This window comes from Lepisma saccharinum, chromosome 22 (assembly GCF_977018435.1).
Source record: "Lepisma saccharinum chromosome 22, izLepSacc3.1, whole genome shotgun sequence".
Taxonomy (NCBI): domain Eukaryota; kingdom Metazoa; phylum Arthropoda; class Insecta; order Zygentoma; family Lepismatidae; genus Lepisma; species Lepisma saccharinum.
Window position 1 is genome coordinate 28,333,538 of NC_139250.1, and position 18,132 is coordinate 28,351,669.

General features: G+C 38.0%; 1 protein-coding gene across 1 annotated transcript in view; it reads right to left on the bottom strand.

Moving 5' to 3' along the window:
• LOC146004767 (thiamine-triphosphatase-like) overlaps positions 1-18,132 on the bottom strand; it is a 411,047-nt gene that overhangs the window by 391,791 nt on the left and 1,124 nt on the right. Inside the window, exon 2 of the mRNA XM_083143750.1 lies at positions 4,016-4,145. The gene's annotated coding sequence lies outside the window, so the exon portion shown is untranslated. The remainder of the gene's footprint in view (positions 1-4,015; positions 4,146-18,132) is intronic.

The following is an 18,132-nucleotide window of genomic DNA, read 5'->3' on the forward strand; positions in this document are numbered from 1 at the left end:
CCCTATTTCCAATTCAGCATGTGTAGGATGTTCTTGGCTATCAAATCTAGTGTCGCTTGATGATTTCGGTAATCGAATTCAATCTTAGTTATCTTGCCTCATACACTATTTTATTTCACCCTCTCTTTCACTGTATTACGTAAATTTCTATGTTCCACTCTTTCATTTAATTTTCCCATTCTCCGTCTCAATTTCATTTCTTTTCTCTGTGTCACTTCCATTAATTCTTTCAGTTTTTTTCTTTTTCCCGCTCTTTTATTTCTCTGAATTCCTTTCCAAGTCCCACTCTTTTATTTCTGTCAATTTTTGTTACCTTCCACTTTTTTATTTCTCTCAGTTTCTTTTTTCTCCATTTCTGCCTACTTTTTTAGTTCTTATATTTCTGCCAGACTCTTTTATATTTTTCTTAGTCTCTTCCTCTGTCCATTCTTATATTTTATTATGTTTCTCTCTATGTCCCACTTTTTATTTCTCCAAGTTTCTTTCTCTGTTCTTTTTCTCTCACTTTCTTTCTCTGTCCCATTTTTGTTTCTTTTCTTTCTCTGTCCCACTCTTTTATATTTCTCAGTTGCTTTCTCTGTCTCGCTTTTCTATTGCTCTCATATTCATTCAATGTCCTCTCATTTCTCTCAGTTTTTTCTCTATGTCACTTCCATTATTATCTGTTTATTTCTCTGTCCCACCTTTTTTTATTTTTCTCATTTTTCTTCCTGCCCTCTCTTTTATACTTCCAGTTCATTTCTCTATCTCACTTTTTTATTTCTCTAATATTCTTTCTCTGCCCTACTCTGTCATTTCTCTCAGTTTCTTTCCCTGTCCCACTTTTTTTATTTTTCTCATTTTCTTTCCTGCCCTACTCTTTCATTTCTTCCAGTTCATTTTTCTCTCCAACTTTTATTTTCTCTCATGTTCTTTCTCTGTTCCACTACTTCATTTCTCTCAGTTTTCTCCCTGTCTCACTTTTTTTCTCGTTTTCTTTCCTGCCCTACTCTTTCATTTCTTCCAGTCAATTTTTTCTCTCCCACTTTTTTATTTCTCTCATATTCTTTCTCTGTCCCGCTCTTTAATTTTTCTCAGTTTCTTTCTCTGTCTGATCTTGTGTTAGTTACTTACTTTAATTCTCTAAATTTCTCTCTGTCTTACTTCTCACTCTGTTCTAACGATTCTTTAATTCATTGTAGTACCATAGAAGTTACGAAATAGTAATACCACTTCATAGTCACTTTAAGGCAGGTGATGATTTTTAATTTTTTATCTCGGCCTGGTATTATGGAAGCTCCTACTTCCTATATCTTGAAGTTCAGAGAGAGGAACAAAAAAATCACGATTTTCTTCTGTTTCCTTCTTTTGTCTCGCCATCATTGAGAGACAAATAACGATCCAGATTGTGACTCCTCCCACACACAAATCTTCCACAGTTTTCCGTGTGTCTCGGCCCGGAGGAAAATGGAAATTAAAATTGATGACAAAAAGGCAGGGTCTGAAGGGAAAACGAAGGGTTCGCACGGTGCAATTATGGAGGCCTTATTTACCAGCGGAAGTTGGGCATCTAGAAGAAGAGGAGAGGGGAAAAGGACAGAGGAAGAAATGAGGTTAAGAAAAAAGAGAAGACGTGGTGGGAAGTAGAGAAATCTGGACATCGTACAGCTTAGCATGTTACCACAGCCAGAACAAGACAAGATCGTAATTGGATTATGCAAAAGGGGAAATTGCACCGTAGAAATAATATGTTTGCCCTTGTGCATACAGAATCTTTAATTTTCGAAAATTACTCTAAAGACGTACGCAATGTATATGATGTGCGCGCAGCTACGGTTGCAAATTCGGTTATTATTACTATTATTACACACTGATTCGATTTCTCAATAGTCTTTCTCTAATGTCGATGGAAAGTTTTATGTGAACCCTTGTATGTTCTTCCGTTCGCAAGCATTTCTTTTACCCTAGTGTAACTCATACGTAAAGTGTATAATATTCAATTTCATATCATTCTCTTGTTTGCAAGAGGAGAATATATAAGTAGTATTTTCTCTGTAGGGTTTAGAATTATTCTATTATGCGGACGCTGCGCCATCTGGGAACCAAAAGGAAAATGAGACAATTGCTATGTTATTTTGTGTTGGTTTCTTTTGAAACAAGCATCGTAAACACAAGAAAATATACATATGTTCAGGAAGAGCAATGAATGCGAAAGTACGGTCAAGTAGTGACGAGGATTTCATGTCTATAGGAACACTCAAGGTGGGTCAAAATGGAAAGATTTGTTAGATTCTATAATAAATTAGCTGATTGCCCAGCGTTGCCCGGGTATTTATTTATCTTAATGTTCTATTTGACAGGAATATAATGAATTCTAACTATAGTGTAAAATGAACTTGGAGTTGAACGGCATTGGGAGTGTCACTATTCATCTCAGTGGCCCCGAAAACTATGGATTCCACACTAATATCGGTCGTTTTCGATTATTTTTACATGCACCCCTCCCACCCCTAGGGGTGCCAGGGGTGTCTTACCCGCACAGTATTTCTTTGCAGATTGTAAGTCATATGTGTACCAAGTTTGGTCATCGTGAATGTCACCAATTAGCTTAGAGACTCCGAAAACTATGGATTAGACACTAATCTAGGTCATTTTTTGACATTTTCTTTTTCACACCCTCTCATCCTCCATTCCAATAAGTGATGAACTTGGAGTTGAACGGCATTGAGAATGTCACTATTCATCTTAGCGACCCCGAAAACTATGGATTCCACACCAATATCGGTCGTTTTCGATTATTTTTACATGCCACCCCCTCCCAACCCCACCCCTAGGGGTGCCAGGGGTATCTTACCCGCACAGAATTTCTTTGCAGATTGTAAGTCATATGTGTACCAAGTTTGGTCATCGTGAATGTCACCAATTAGCTTAGAGACTCCGAAAAATATGGATTAAACACTAATCTAGGTCATTTTTGACATTTTCTTTTTCACACCCTCTCACCTTCCATTCCAATAAGTGATGAACTTGGAGTTGAACGGCATTGGGAGTGTCACTATTCATCTTAGCGACCCCGAAAACTATGGATTCCACACTAATATCGGTCGTTTCCGATTATTTTTACATGTCACCCCCTCTCACCCCCACCCCTAGGGGTGCCAGTGGTGTCTTACCCCCAGAGTATTTATTTCGAGATTGCAAGTGATATGTGTTCCAAGTTTGGTTGAAATCGCTCCAGGCGTTCGAGAGTTATGCCGGAACAAACACACATACATACATCCATTTTTATAGTATATTAGATATAGAGAATAAAAGGTGTTTGTAATCGCTCACTGACTTCTCAACTAAAACTCATGGACCTAAAAACGTGAAAGTTTAGGGGTTCAGTGACGTATTCTCCATGTTACCGCGTTTACCACTGGTAAACCAACTTTTTCCATATATTCTTATGTATCCAGTTTTAATACATGTGTAATTGCTCATTGTACATTATGCAAACTATTAAAACAAGGTTCTAACCCAGAATTTAAATGAATTATTTAAAGAATCAAAGACCGTGGCTATTTACGTGGCGTGCCGGGGTGAGTTCCACCGATGCAAACAGCATTGGCAGGGCATAACTTGAGAACGGCCACTTGTAATTCAAATTTGGAAGTTGCACGGGTGGCAGTTCCTTCATAGTGCGAATGTTTTCTCGCAAGCACTGATGATAAAAGATTTCCTCTTATCACTGGTGAACCCCGAACAAAAGTCCATCTTTCCGGGTGGTTACCAGCTCGGGCTGCAAGTCGAACGACTCGTGGCCCTGTACCAGGTCGCGGCCCTGCTGTTGTAACTGCTGTATCAGGAAGAATGTGAATATTAAGTCTTCTTTCGCAAGAACTTGGGACAGATTATCTTAGTGTTGTGACAGAAGCAACCTTCGTACCATATTATAGAACCAAGATTACTGTGTTCTTGAAATGGGTACAACCTTTATGGACACGATGTGTGCGATAAATATATATAAAATATTTAGTAATTAAGAGCAACTTACATGAAAGGAGAACGCAAGGTACAGTTCAGGCTCCTCTGTGCTTCATTCAAAACTTTCAAATTCCTGCATTTAAATCTTGATTCCATAGAAATAGTTACTCTTTGTTGTGGAGTAAGCTCGGGAAATTGATCTATGGAATAAAAACAATGAGTTAATATGTAATTTTCACAATTGTTGTAATGCATTTAGTTTATAAAGAAACTCGTATTTTATTTTACAATACTTGCATTAAGTTTTTTATTATTTTATTCCGCTTAGTGGTGTGTCAGAGAATTTCATTCGGGGTCAAAGATGGACGAGTTATTTTAAGGTCTGCTGTGCTAAGATTATCTTTTTCTCTTATTCCGATTATTATTTCCCTTTTACTTTTTCCCTCTCTCTCTCTCTCTCTCTCCATTTCTATAATTCTTTATTTCATTATCTGTATCTTCCCCTCTTTCTTCCTCTCTCTCTCTCTGTTTCTTCTCCTCTATTTTCTTTCGCCCTCTGTTTTTCTCTTTCTTCCTTTTCTTCTTTTTCATTTGTTTCTTTCTCAGTCTATTTCTTCCTCTGTTCTATCTCTTTCTATCCTTGTCTCCCATTTATCTCTTTTATCTTCCATTCTCTCTTTGTTCTTTTTTTATCTCAACCTCTCTCTCTTTCATTTGTTTTTCTGTATTTGAACCTTTTCCTCTTTCTATCTATCCTTATTTGTTAATCTGTTTTCTTTACTTTTCATTTCTTTCTTCCCTCCTCTTTGAGTCTGTGTTACTCCTCTCTCTCTCTCTCTCTCTCTCTCTCCCCCTCTCTCCCCCTCTCTCTCCCCCTCTCTCTCTCCCCCCCTCTCTCTCCCTCTCCCCCTCTCTCTCCCCCTCTCTCTCTATATATCTCTCTCTATCTATATCTTTGTGTATATGTCTGTTATTATTTTCCTAGTTTCCATAATCCTGAAAAATTCTTGTGTATTCTACATGGGAATATTTCATGGTGGCCTAGAGCACACCCTGCTTCCTCCCACGCACTTGACAGCTTAGCTTCCTGCAAAACGTTGTTCCGATGAATTCTACAAGGAATTTGAATAGGTTTTGTTAATCTCTCTCTGTTTAAGGAGTGTAAGGGTGACCGTTTCCGTAAACCCCCAAACAGGGGTAGACAGAACTGAGAATAATTAAGGCGTCAGCCCCTTTTTTCTCAGGAGCCAGTATTTTCTTCAAATACAGGATAAGAAACTCATTAATCTAACTAAGATAAGATAAGCTATTAAAGTTATCTTAAAACACTTAATTTATTAATTAATACAAGATTGGGTTAAAAGCGGGGTGCGAAATCACTGCAGACTGTGTGTGTGTCTACCCTCGTTGGTGCGTCGATTCGACGCTACAGCTGTTCAAAAAAGACCGTTTTGCCGCCTGGATGCTGGCAACCCAACACAACATTTGATCGTATCTGTGACGTCATATCCTGCGGTGAAAGAGCGCACGGCAGGGTTGCAAGGAACACACAAATTTTGTGAAAAATGACAAACTAGCAACCACTTTATTAGCTGTAAAACGAAGCGAGAAACGCGTCCAGTAGATCGAACATCATAGCCTACCAGCCAGAAGATCAACAGTCATCTCAGGGGAATGGGGAAGTGAACCAACGATATGAGAAATGGTAAAACAACGTATTCAAAATGAAATGTCAATGTCGGGTTTTGTCTCAGCCTACATGTCAAATATCAACAACAATAAATTTTATTTGACTTACAGCTTACACGTGGCTGTTTACGCCCAACTACATGTCAAATATTTATAAAATCTCGTTGCATGGTTGATATTTACAGGTTTGTGTCCAGATGCCTTCCGGTACTTTTGTGCTGATAACGGAAGTATCCGAGGTTCACGTTGCAACATTACAACTAAAACAAGTACAACAACACTAACAATCTAATGATGAATCAGTTGTGAATATACTGCCCTATTCACAGTTGAAAACTACTACACGTATATCCGGTGCATAGATAAACACATAGTCGTCGGAGAGCTTGTATTACTACTATTACTTATATCCCTGTATTTTCAACCATTTTTGCCACTTGCCTCATAATGCTCCGAATATACATTATATTATGAATTTTGAGTTCTTTCATTTCTATTTTGTCATCTGTTCAGTGTGTCACAGACAACTAGTATCAGAAGGATGAAGTGGATAGACTAAATTGTAGATGCCAACTTGGTAACTAGATTTGCAAATATTTGGCATATAAGCTGAGGCAAAATTCGATATGACCACTTCCACTTGAATTCTGTTTTCTTTCTACTATTTTTCGTATCATTTTTTTACTTCCTGTTAGGTTACAGAATGTTTTTTCTCGTTTTTGTTTTACGGTACATAATGTGGCAGATTGTAGCTATGTGATTTTTCACAGAATATGTGTGTTCCTGGCAACCCTGGAACGCATCGCTTCACGACGGGATATGACGTCACAAATGCAATCAAATGTTGTGTGTGGTTGCCAGCATTCAGGCGGCAAAACGGGCTTTTTTGAACGATTGTAGCGCCGAAACGACGCACGAATGAGAAAAATTTTACTGAGAAAAGTTGTTTGTTTTGATGTCTTCTATACGTTTCCGTGGTCCGTGTGCGCCATTAAAATGATACCCTGTATAATGCCATTAAATATGTGTTATTAAATAATCAAATTATATTAAGAAATATACAATATATTAGATCGACTGTCCTTCATTCAAAATTCGATTACAAATGGGGAAGAAATATGAAGTCGGACTAATTCCTGTATTCTGGGGATTGCTGGGTTCAGTCAGTGTCTTTAGAGATGAGGCTCCTTGTCTGTTCTTCTTCTATGTTTTCGATATTATTACAGCAAAGTATATTCGAATCCCAAACTTTCAACAAAATCTCTCCCCCGGAAAAGTTTTTTTTTGGGGGGGGTCAGGACAATATCGTTGGTGGGGGGAATTCCCCCCAGTCCCCCCGGGATTTTGCACCCTGATTAAAAGTAATTAATTCTTGTGCCTGAGTGTCCTTCCTAAAAAGGGTCAATTGGTAACAGTAGGAATAACGATGCAATACATTCTAATACGTCTACGGCCTCTACACTACCTCTGCATATTTTAAAATTCGGTTGGCAAGTGCTATAAAATTTATGATTTCATATTCTCATTTAATTATACACGTGATGCAGAAAAGACATAAACATTAAAAAAAACACTTACTCCACTCGTTAATTTTTAAAAAAAGGCAATGAAAATTTCCGTAAGCAAACTCGAGATATACATGAAAATATGAGGCAGTGGCGTCGCCACTGGGTGGGCAAAGGTGGGCTCTAACCCACCTCAAATAGAATGAATACATGGTGTATATATTGTTTAGATAACTCAAAGTAAGAAGATAGTAAATAATTATAGTATAAAGCACACACAAAGCGGCCTTAACAATTGATTAACATAACTCAATTCCACTTAAAAAGTGAAGAACGTTTCTATATTCTCCATTAGGTTGGTTTCCTTTCATTAACGTGCGAAAAATGATTAAGTGTGCCAAAATGATCAAATTATACTTTTAACGCATGTAAAAACAATGAATAAACCTACAAAAATAGGAAAAAATTATTGAATAAATTTGTTCAAAGTGCTTATTATACAGAATTATTTTTAGTATTCTGTTAACTGTATGTGACTAAATGAGTTTTGGTAAATTTAATCTTTTTTTTAATATAATTTTCCATTATTACGTCTACAAGATTCGTTTGTATTGTAAAAGCATAGAGAAGCTTTCCCTTAATCGATTATTATTATTTTTATAATATTCATTTTTTTTTAGAAAATACAGGAAATTTATACTTCGAATTTTTAACACTAATAAAAATGGCATACAAAATATTTGTAATAATTGCATTACAAGTATGAATTTGAGCCATGAACAAAAATGCTCCAGGTCAGCATGTTACGTGTCCATAGGAGCGATAGAAGGAAAATATTTGACTTAGCAATAACAGATGGCAGCACCAGTGGCAAAGGATAAAACTAATTTTAACAAAGCTGAAATGTGTAAAGGATGATAAAAACAAAGATGAAAAGTTAGATAATTACAATGAGTAATTGAATCAAGTCGAATGTGCAACAATGAATTGAAGACTAAAATTGGTAAACGCTGTAAGTGCCACAATAATTCAAACACAGTTTTCCACGTTAAACTGAAATGTGCCATGCTTTATAATGTGGTAAACGCCTCTAAGTAGCCCTCTAAGTAGTTCAAAGGGCGTGTAAAGAGGTCACTAGTGTGCACGTTCTTACGGGCTGATGTGCGGAACGATGCGATTTCCCAACACTTTCGCTTTTGTCACTTACAACGTTTACCACTTTTAGTCTTCAATTATAAGAAAAGAGGAAAATGTAAAAGATAGTTGACAAGTACACTTATGATATGTATAAAAAATTAAATCTCCATTATAAGCGATTGAGGTTGTATCCTTTCTAATATGTGTATCATAAAGGCCTGAGGTATCTCATGCTATGCTGATGTCCTAAGATGAGCAGGTTGCAAGCACAACGTTGATTGAAGGGTTACCCTCGTGAAACGTCGCTCCAACTTTGAAAAATTCGCAGCGCCGGACCTGGCCATGACCACTGAACCAGAGACCACCTAAAAATATTTTATCCACCCTTGAGACCATCCCAAGAAAAATTTCGGACGACGCCACTGGCGTGAGGTGAAAAGTTTCAGGTGGCATGACCACCGGGCGCTATATTTTTCTATTCCTGCACCCAAATGTCAACCACTTACATAGTAGACTCTGGACTGCATTTTGAAGACAGGCGAGGCTCTGGCGACTGGACTTAACAGCAGTATAATCATCCATGGGGCTCGTGCTGTGTGCTGTTCTAGTGTGTTGGTGTTTATGATTGTCATTTCATCACAATTCATCTACATCTTCGCAATCATGGACGTCCGGAAGGGGGGACAGGGGGGACCCTCCCCCTGGAAAAAGAATGTCCACCTAAAAAATCTTCACATATAATTTGATTTCAGCCACAGTAATTTATGTTAATTATTATAAATAGGTTGAAAGAACATGATAATTTCAGACTGAAATAGTGTTTTTTGAGTGGGGCATCACCATTATGGGGAAAAATAAGTTTCCTTTGCCACCCCCCTGGAAAAAGTACCTTGCTTGCCCCTCCCTGGAAAAATTCTGCGGACGCCATGTTCGCAATTAGCCAAAAGTGGCAAAAAAGCGACGAAAAATAAAACAAACCAATCTCTCGGTTATACATGGTCGTACTGAAGAGCAAGATCATTAACAAACAACAATGGTTTCTCTAACCACTGCACCAGTAAGACTGGCGCTCTGCTAGTTCTGCATGTGGCAATAAGTCATTTGAGTTACTTATCCAATAGCAACTCTCCCCGTAACGACATAAGCAAATGAGTCGGCCGGTGTCGCAACTTTTCCCCGATCGGACGATATGCGTGCAGGACCAATGCAATTAAGAGTAACTTGGAAGGTACGCGGATTTCAAAATCATGCACCAATACACGTAATTAGGGGAAGCGGACGTCATTAGTCGACCGTTACGTAAGATCAGCATGCAGAACAAAAACACGAGCCCCCCCCCCCCTCTCCCATTTCGAAGAGTAAGCGTTGCCAGGTACAGTATACACTTTGCATTGAGTTGACATTCCTAGGGGAACCTATGTGCGAGTTTAATGCAGTGTGTCCCAACATGGGTCGAATCTAGAACTCAATACTTAGGCGCCATCTACCGACTAATGTATCATAACATTTCGCGGCTACTGTATAGGCGTCATTTGACAACTAATGTACAGTCATGTGCAATAAAAATGGGACATACATATCCTAAAATACTCTCTTCCCTGCAAGGCGTTAGGTTTGTTACCCAATTCTACGGCGATGAATGGATTTTTTAAATTATTTTCAATGGCAGGTTCTGCCGCCGTGGAGTTAGGCAACACACATAACGCCTTCCATTTTTGTCGGTGACTGTACATTTCGTTGTCGTTTGGTGACCGATGTATATTATTTACTCGCCATGTGACGACTAATTTATAACATTTCGACCCCATTTAGGAAGTACAGCAGACCCGTACCGAGGGGAGGGGCCATGGGGGCCATGCCCCCCTCCCCGACGAGCCATGAAATTATTAAATGTGAACCTATAAAAAGCTACGAAAATAACATCGACGATATTTCAAACTTGTAAAAATCTCAATTTTGTCCTTGCGTAAATTAATGTGTTTGTTGTGTAGAGAGGCAGTCTCCGGAAGTCTGCAGTCTGCGATATCGGGTACATTTAGTTTTATTACCATTGATGCAAGGCTACCAGCAGTGGTGGCGATTGAAGGGGTATGGTGGGTAGTTGCCCCCACTACTATTTCCACTTTTGCTCCGGCACTATGTCCTCTTAATGCTAAGCCTCGTCTACCCAGACTCTGTGGAGGCACATAGTCGTTCGGATCCCACTTTAAACTGTAGGTCCAGTCCCAATTAGTCTATCTGTGCATAAAGGTGGACTTAAAACAAAAAAAAATGAAACTTGTCTACTAAGAGAAAGTAATATGTTCTTCCCCACCTCTCTCTCTATCTCTCTCTCTCTTTCTCTCTTCTCTCTCTCTTTCTCTCTAGCTTTCTCTCTCTCTTTCTCTCTCTCTCCGTCTTTCTCTCTCTCTCTTTTTCTCTCTTTCTCTCTCTGTTTCTCTCTCACACTCTCTCTCTCTCTGTCTTTCTCTCTCTCTCTTTCTCTTTCTCTCTCTCTTTTTCTCTCTCTTTCTTTCTCTATTTCTCTCTCTCTTTCTTTCTCTATTTCTCTATCTCTATTTCTCTCTCTCTCTCTCTCTCTCTCTCTCTCTCTCTCTCTCTCTCTCTCTCTCTCTCTCTCTCTCTCTCTCTCTCTCTCTCTCTCTCTCTCTCTCTCTCTCTTTGGGTAACCCGTAGCGGGCTATAGTTTACCTCACATTTAGAATTATTTATTGTAATAATAATAATTGCTAATGCGTATAATTTAATTTATAAATATACTATTTTCTAAACACAGAATTATCGCAGCTGTTGAATGGTTCTGGTACAATATAAGAAAATATATGAAATTTTAAAAACATTTTTAATTTGCTAAATTCAGAACTATCCGAATACTTCTGACTGGTATCGGTGGTTGGGAGCCAAAACTGGGGAAGTGGAGGAGGGCGAAGGCAGTTATTTTCTCTTGGTAGACAAGCATTAAGAGGCCATAGTATGGGGGCAAAAAAAAATCGTGGGGTACTGCCCCCAGGTCCCCTCAAATAGCCGACACTGTGTATATATATAACAAGACGCTACAAATAGCTATTGCGCATCTCGCACCACATTTCCACACACCATTCTCAGCAGCGACGTTTTGGTTCGCAGTGTTGCAACCTGGAGGGAGCGGAATGGTCTGAGGATTTTCAACGAAATTTGTATTCGCTTTTTCCTGGGCTGTTTTCTACCTGTCGGAGTACAGAAATTCAGCTCACCTTTCGCCAACGACTCTTTTCCTTCTTTTAAAACTTGGCCTCCCCGATGACGCAGTGGTAGCGTCGTCGCCTTCTAATCAAGGGGTCCCGGGTTCGTTTCGCGGTGGAGGCACATAGTAGTTCGGATCCCACTTTAAACTGTAGGTCAAGTCCCGATTAGCCTTACTGTGCATAAAGTGGACTTAAAGCAACAAATCAATCCAATCAAATTATTTTAAAACTTGAGAAACCATCCATTTAGATACTCCCGTGGCGGCGCTTGTGGACTCGACAACAGTATACTTAAGTTTATGTAACTCCTTCTGATTTCGCAAATATGTTGCAACATTGTAAACAATTTATCTGGCCTGTCCTCTAAGGGGCTTTCCAGAGCAGATTGTGGATTTCGTTGGACCCAGCATGATTTGATTTTTGCATTTAAAAAATATGCAGCCAAGAGTAAAGAGCAAGAACATTTCAGTGCTTTAAAAATGAACACAGGCAAGCATGTTATCAGATTGCCTTCTCGTAGCGATCGTTGTACGATAAACAAAAGAACCCCCACCCCACTCGGCTTTAAAAATAAAACAGGCCACTGCTCGATATCACATTCAGAAAATGAAGTCATTCGCCCAGAAGTTTCTCTTCGTTATAAACCTTAACGCGCGTGCGTAATACTACAGTTTACGATCCGCGCACCGCACGCGTTTTCAAAGACCGGATTAAATCAAATGAACCACTGATAAACTTATATGAGCCGGCACCGTCAATCCACACAGTAAAAATCGTTTGTCATATTTGTTTTAGCTTAATTTTGCTGAGTTGGCACCACTCGTGCTCTCAAGGCCAGAACAGATTGGTGGGGAGGATGACGTAATAGGAAGTGCTCCGCAGCGATCTGCGCATATGGGGACTTAACTTGTCAGGCTATAGGGGTATTCTTTATATACGCTCGTATATATATAAAAGTCGTGAGGGCGTCTGACTAGCATGCGAGAAACCATGGTTCGATCCCCGGCGTGGGAGAACCGAGATTTTTTCCCACCTGTTGAAGCGGCTCCGGCTCCCAACCAGCGTATAAAGTGGGTACCTGGAGGAAACTCTTGGGGGTAAAGGCGGCCAGAGGCGTGGGGCTGATCACATCACCCCACTAACTCCAAACTCCAAATACGCCTTCAATACTTGATGCAATGCACAGGGGAGCATTTTACTTTACTAATTCCCTTAGGAGTGTTAAGGGACTTTAGAATCATCCTGTACTCGCGTATTTTTACATATTTCGGTTATTAATTTGCGTACATTTTGGCAACATAAAAACCATCACCTACCAGGAAATCAGTACAGTTGAGGCGTTTTCAGCAAGTCAAGAAATGGATATGCAAGCACAAAGGCCCTCCAAGGTTCAAGAACCAGCGAAAAGGATTACACCGCAATTATTGGCTTTTGTTCGAGAGGGGGACGGACACGTGGGAATGTCAGCACCGCCATCATGAAAAATAGCGAAAAGACAATGGGGGAAAGGAAGAATCGCTTCCCAATACGATTCCTCAGCCAGGAAAGAAATAAAAAAAGACAAATCGTCACGTTGTGCTGGCGAAGAAAGGCAAAAATTTCTTTTTCCGCCATTGAACATCTATAATTACAGTCTCCTACACAACAGGATGGTCGTTACCTTGATCACGACAAATACAGGCAAATTTGCTGTTATTAGGATTCCCGCCTGTCCCTTTTTGTACAACTCTTCTGTCTTTATTTTTACCTTAGTATTACTTGTTCCCACCCCTCCCCCTCGTGTCATTGAGTTGGTACAGGAAGTAGGGTATTAATCAAGTCCATTGTCGTGTCGAGAGAGGGCGCAATGCAAGACAAAAGCTACCCCGAAAAAAGAGGTAGGGGATATGAAGCTTGTCTTCGCTTTATATTGTGCTTTGCATATTAATGTGCCGGGATGGTAACAAAGAAAAGGATGATTATCATCGCGGCTAACAAATAAAGTTAAAAAAAAAACGGTTCAAAGAATGTGGACGATCAATTCTTGTCGCGTTCCGAAATGTGATTTCTTGTGAAGTCTCTTTCGAGTGTTCATTCATAGAGCACGCGTAAGTGAGGGGTCGCTCAACACGCAGCTGTTTTTTTTGTTTTTTAAGTCCACTTTATGCACAGATAGGCTAATCGGGACTGGATCTACAATTTAAAGTGAAACCCGGAACCCCTTGATTATAAGATGACGACGTTACCACTTCGCTATCGGGGATAACTCTGCCGAGAAATGCAATGGACGGAGACGATATCGGAAATTAGAAATCGTTATATATCGTCTGTGACGATACGATACATGTTTTCCGTATCGTGATATCGGCGATATATCGTCTCCACGATATATATCGCCAAATATCGTTATGATATATCGCTGACATGATATATATCGCTAAAATATCGTGATGATATAACGCTGACACGATATATGTCGCTAAAATACCGTGATGATATATCGTCTAGTTGATATAGCCCAACACTGACTGACTAACTGACCTTCCTAACCTACTCGCGTATGCATCTAATAGGATAAGAAAACATGTAAATGGATGCGACTGATTTCCTGCCAATAGATGCATACGTGAGTAGGTTAGGCACATCAGGTTTGGTACTGTTGGCAGATACGCCGTAATAGTTGTCGTAATCGTCGTGTAGGAAAGTATCAATTTCTACTACGAGATGGCAGCATTGTCAAAAGTTCAAATACAATTGAAATTTATTAAAATGTAGCAATATCTGGAGACAGCATACTTGTTTCTTTTAACTTTGTCTGTATGATCTAATCGAGAAACAGAGATTTTGTAATTCTCTAAAAATATATTAGTCTTTGTTCTTCTGTTAATTGAGCTCTCATCACTAACTACCGGTATATTCTTCATAAGTTAAAAGAAGATTCCACGCTGCTTAAGTAAATGCAGTGTTTGTGTTCTTTTTAACCTTCTAGCGGGCGCGTGACGCATTTTTTACGTCATTTAGTATCATTCATTATGAGCAAGGATTTTTATAATATAAATGTAAATTTTTTTGGGTCTACATTTATATATATCATATCTGAGGTTTATATAAATGAAACATATTTAAATACAAGTTAGAATGCTGAAAAGAGAAAAAAACAGTACGTAACTTATTACATATTTATAGCGCACCACGATTTTCATGAGCAGGCGCGTGTCGTACTTTTTACGACAGATATTCCTACTGAAAACCTAAATCTTACAAGTGTTTTTTTAAAAAAAAATTTCAGCATTCTAACTCGTATTTCAATATGTTTCATTTATATTAACTTCAGATATGATATAAATAAATGTAGACCCAAAATAATTTACGTTTATATTATAAAAATCCTTGCTCATAATGAATGATACTAAATGATTCACTGTCATATTGATTGACTTCTATATATTCGTCACTTAAGTCACTATCACTGTCCAATTCATGTGATCCCTCTTCATCTGAAGAAAGTTGAAGGATACGCTGAATTTCGCTCGCGTCTAGGTTTTGTCGAATCATTTTCAACAATGACCTGACGAAAAAGTTACTGAACAGGAGCAGGCGCGCAGCGCAAACTTTACGACACTGTGTTCTTATCTGAAATAGACAACAATTGACAGAGTATAACATATGGATTAGTAACAATGACTGCTAATATGCAACACAAAATACCTCTTTGAGGAATACATAAAAAGCATAGGTCAACAAATTCAAAGGAAACACAAGAAAATTAAAGAAAATTACTTTTGGCGTAAATTTTGCGCAGGCGCGAGACATTTTTTTTTGTCAGCTATAACTGAGGACATTTAGGTTTTGAATTTACTTTTTCATTTACAGAACTCTTTTTAGAAATAAACTATGTACTATATTATAAAATATAATATCGATGCAGCTGGGATTTCATTTTACATGCTTTTAACTTATGGATAGGTTAATATGAAGTTAAATTTGTTTTACGTACAATTTTACCGCTTAAGCGCACTTTTAGTATTAGTAATGATAACTAAATTCATCTCTCAGCTAAGTTACCGTAAGAGTTGCACGTTCAAGAAAGTAACTTTCACGATTGAATGAGTGAATTCGTTTAATTTGTGTTGCTTTTCTTCCACTTATGGCTAATCGCGACGAAGAGGATGAGTGGCCTGAAACGAATGCAAAAGTAACAAATAATATTTTCAGTATGGACGACTAAATTTTGAGCAAAGACACAATGGAAGCACTCATTATATGCTAATGAGAGGCACACGTTAATTACCTTCTTCTCCGCCGTCTTTGGTCAGAGCCATCTATCGGGAAACGTCTTAACATAAAAAAGCACCTTACGTTCTGAACAGGACAAGACTATACAGATCAAAGCAGTTGAGATACCGTCATTTCTTTTCAATTTGTTGTGTTTCCAGCGAGGCGAAGCGAGGCTAATTCGTGTAACGTCTCTCTGGATGTAATAACATGAAGACAAAAGCAAGGTGGGGCTTCCCCCCTTCCCACGGCTTCCGTTAGGATTTGTTTTGCACGCCAAGACAAGAACAACGAATTTTCCCTTCCCATAATTCAAAAAGACAAACAAGGATTGAAAAACGAAATGATCTTAAGTTCATGTACTGACAATTACGTGGACAAATTTTCCTTTCATGGACTTTTTTGATTACTGCAATTTTAACGTTCATTTCCACCCCTCCCCCGGTATCCTCCTTACCGTATCCCCCCTTTTTGAGAAACAATTATTCTCCTTTTATTTGGATATCCCATGCATATCGCTGCATTCTTTTGTTTTCCTGTATTGTCTTGGCAGCATGACGTTTCGCATCCCCCCCCCCCCCCCAGATATCTTGCTAACGAGACGGCTGGTGGTTGTGAGTAAGAAGTATATTGTCAAGTAAGTGCTTCAAGCCGGAACGACAACAAATTCATATTAAATTAAGAATTGTATTATTATTATTATTATTATTACCTATTTTTATTATTAGGGCTAGGATTTCCATGACTTAGAATGTTTTTCTTTTATAATGGCGGCAAGGGCGCCCGCAGGGAGGGGTCAGAGGGGCACTTGTCCCCTGTGACTTACAGGATGTAAGTTACAGCAACTATTATTATTATTAGAAGTAGCGTTACACTTAAGCTTACAGCCTATTTTACACTGATTTTCTAACTGTACGGTTTATTGTCCTGCATGAATTTATATGTTAAGTATACAATTATGCAAATTGTATATAGATTACAAAATATGGAAATTACAAATGTAGGCTACGTAATTTAAAATCAAAACATAAGAAAGAAAAGTTAGTAAAGTTTAAACAGCTTTTCAAGTGGCACATGTGAAGGAAGCAATGAGGTAAAGTGTCAGTATTCGTAGAATGAATAATAATAATAATTATTATTATTACTATTATCATTATTTTTATAGTAGACTTCGGCACGTAAGAACATAGATCAGAGGTACCATTAAAGACAGTAGATGTAAAAAAAGACAAAGAATTGTTCAACACAGTGATAGATGTTTATTGAAAGGTAGCAAGGCGAAATGTAGGTCTACCTTCTATGTAAATAGTAGATTCGAATCTGAACTTACAATGCCAAAGTATTTTCAATGTAATTTGAATTTTATGATTTGTAAAGTAGTAGTAGTAATAATAATAATAACGAAATTAATAGCAATAATAAATAATAATAATAATAATAAATAATAATAATAATAATAATAATAATAAAAGTTTGTATGCCTATGCCCCCTTAGAAATAATATTGCGGGTGCCCTTGAAGGGAGGTGTGTTCCCTAATATATCGAAATTCATATTATGATGAAACTAATTAAGGTGCTTTTTAAGGGCATTTCTACATTATAGAGCATATTTTGATAGATTTCCGGTTATATTCCGCATATTTTCGCTTCTTTAAAGAAATATACAGCCATTTCCGAAGTGAATTTCTTGTTACTCCCATGTTCACTGAAGTTGTTGAATTCTTTACAACTATACATCTCAATTTATTTCCTGAAAAATGGTGAAAACCAATCTCCTTTTCTAATTGAATCAGAAAAATAGATTTTTGCCCAAAATAGCTCTGAGCAAATATTCGCTTAGAGGGTTCAGGCTCATTAAAAAACCTCAGGGCTCATAAAATGAACTAAAAATAATATGTGAAAATATCTCAGCATATGCTAAATATTGATGTTTGAAACAATTCAGTTATAAGGTCATATTTTTCAAATTATAGTGCATATATTTTAAAAATGTTAGGTCATAAGAGCGTTTTTCATTTTGTCCTAGCCCTAATAATTATTATTATTATTATTAGTGTCTCTTTTTCTGGGAAGAAAGGTTTCGATGCTCTTCATGATGTTTTGTTGTAACACCATTAAGCCTTGTTTCCATGTTATGAAAAACTCAATATGCTGACCAAGGCAGAAATTTATTTTATTATAGAACATAAACTAAACGTAACGTTTCAACCTTCTAGCAAGGTCTTCTTCACACTCTGCACTAAGTACAAATGTAACAAGGTACAAGGTACAAGGTACAAGGTGCAAAGAAGCATCTTAAGAATAGCGAAGAATGCAAACAAGAAAAAGGAAAACAGAGAAGAGGAAGAGGAAGGGATTATATACGAAGTGAAATGTA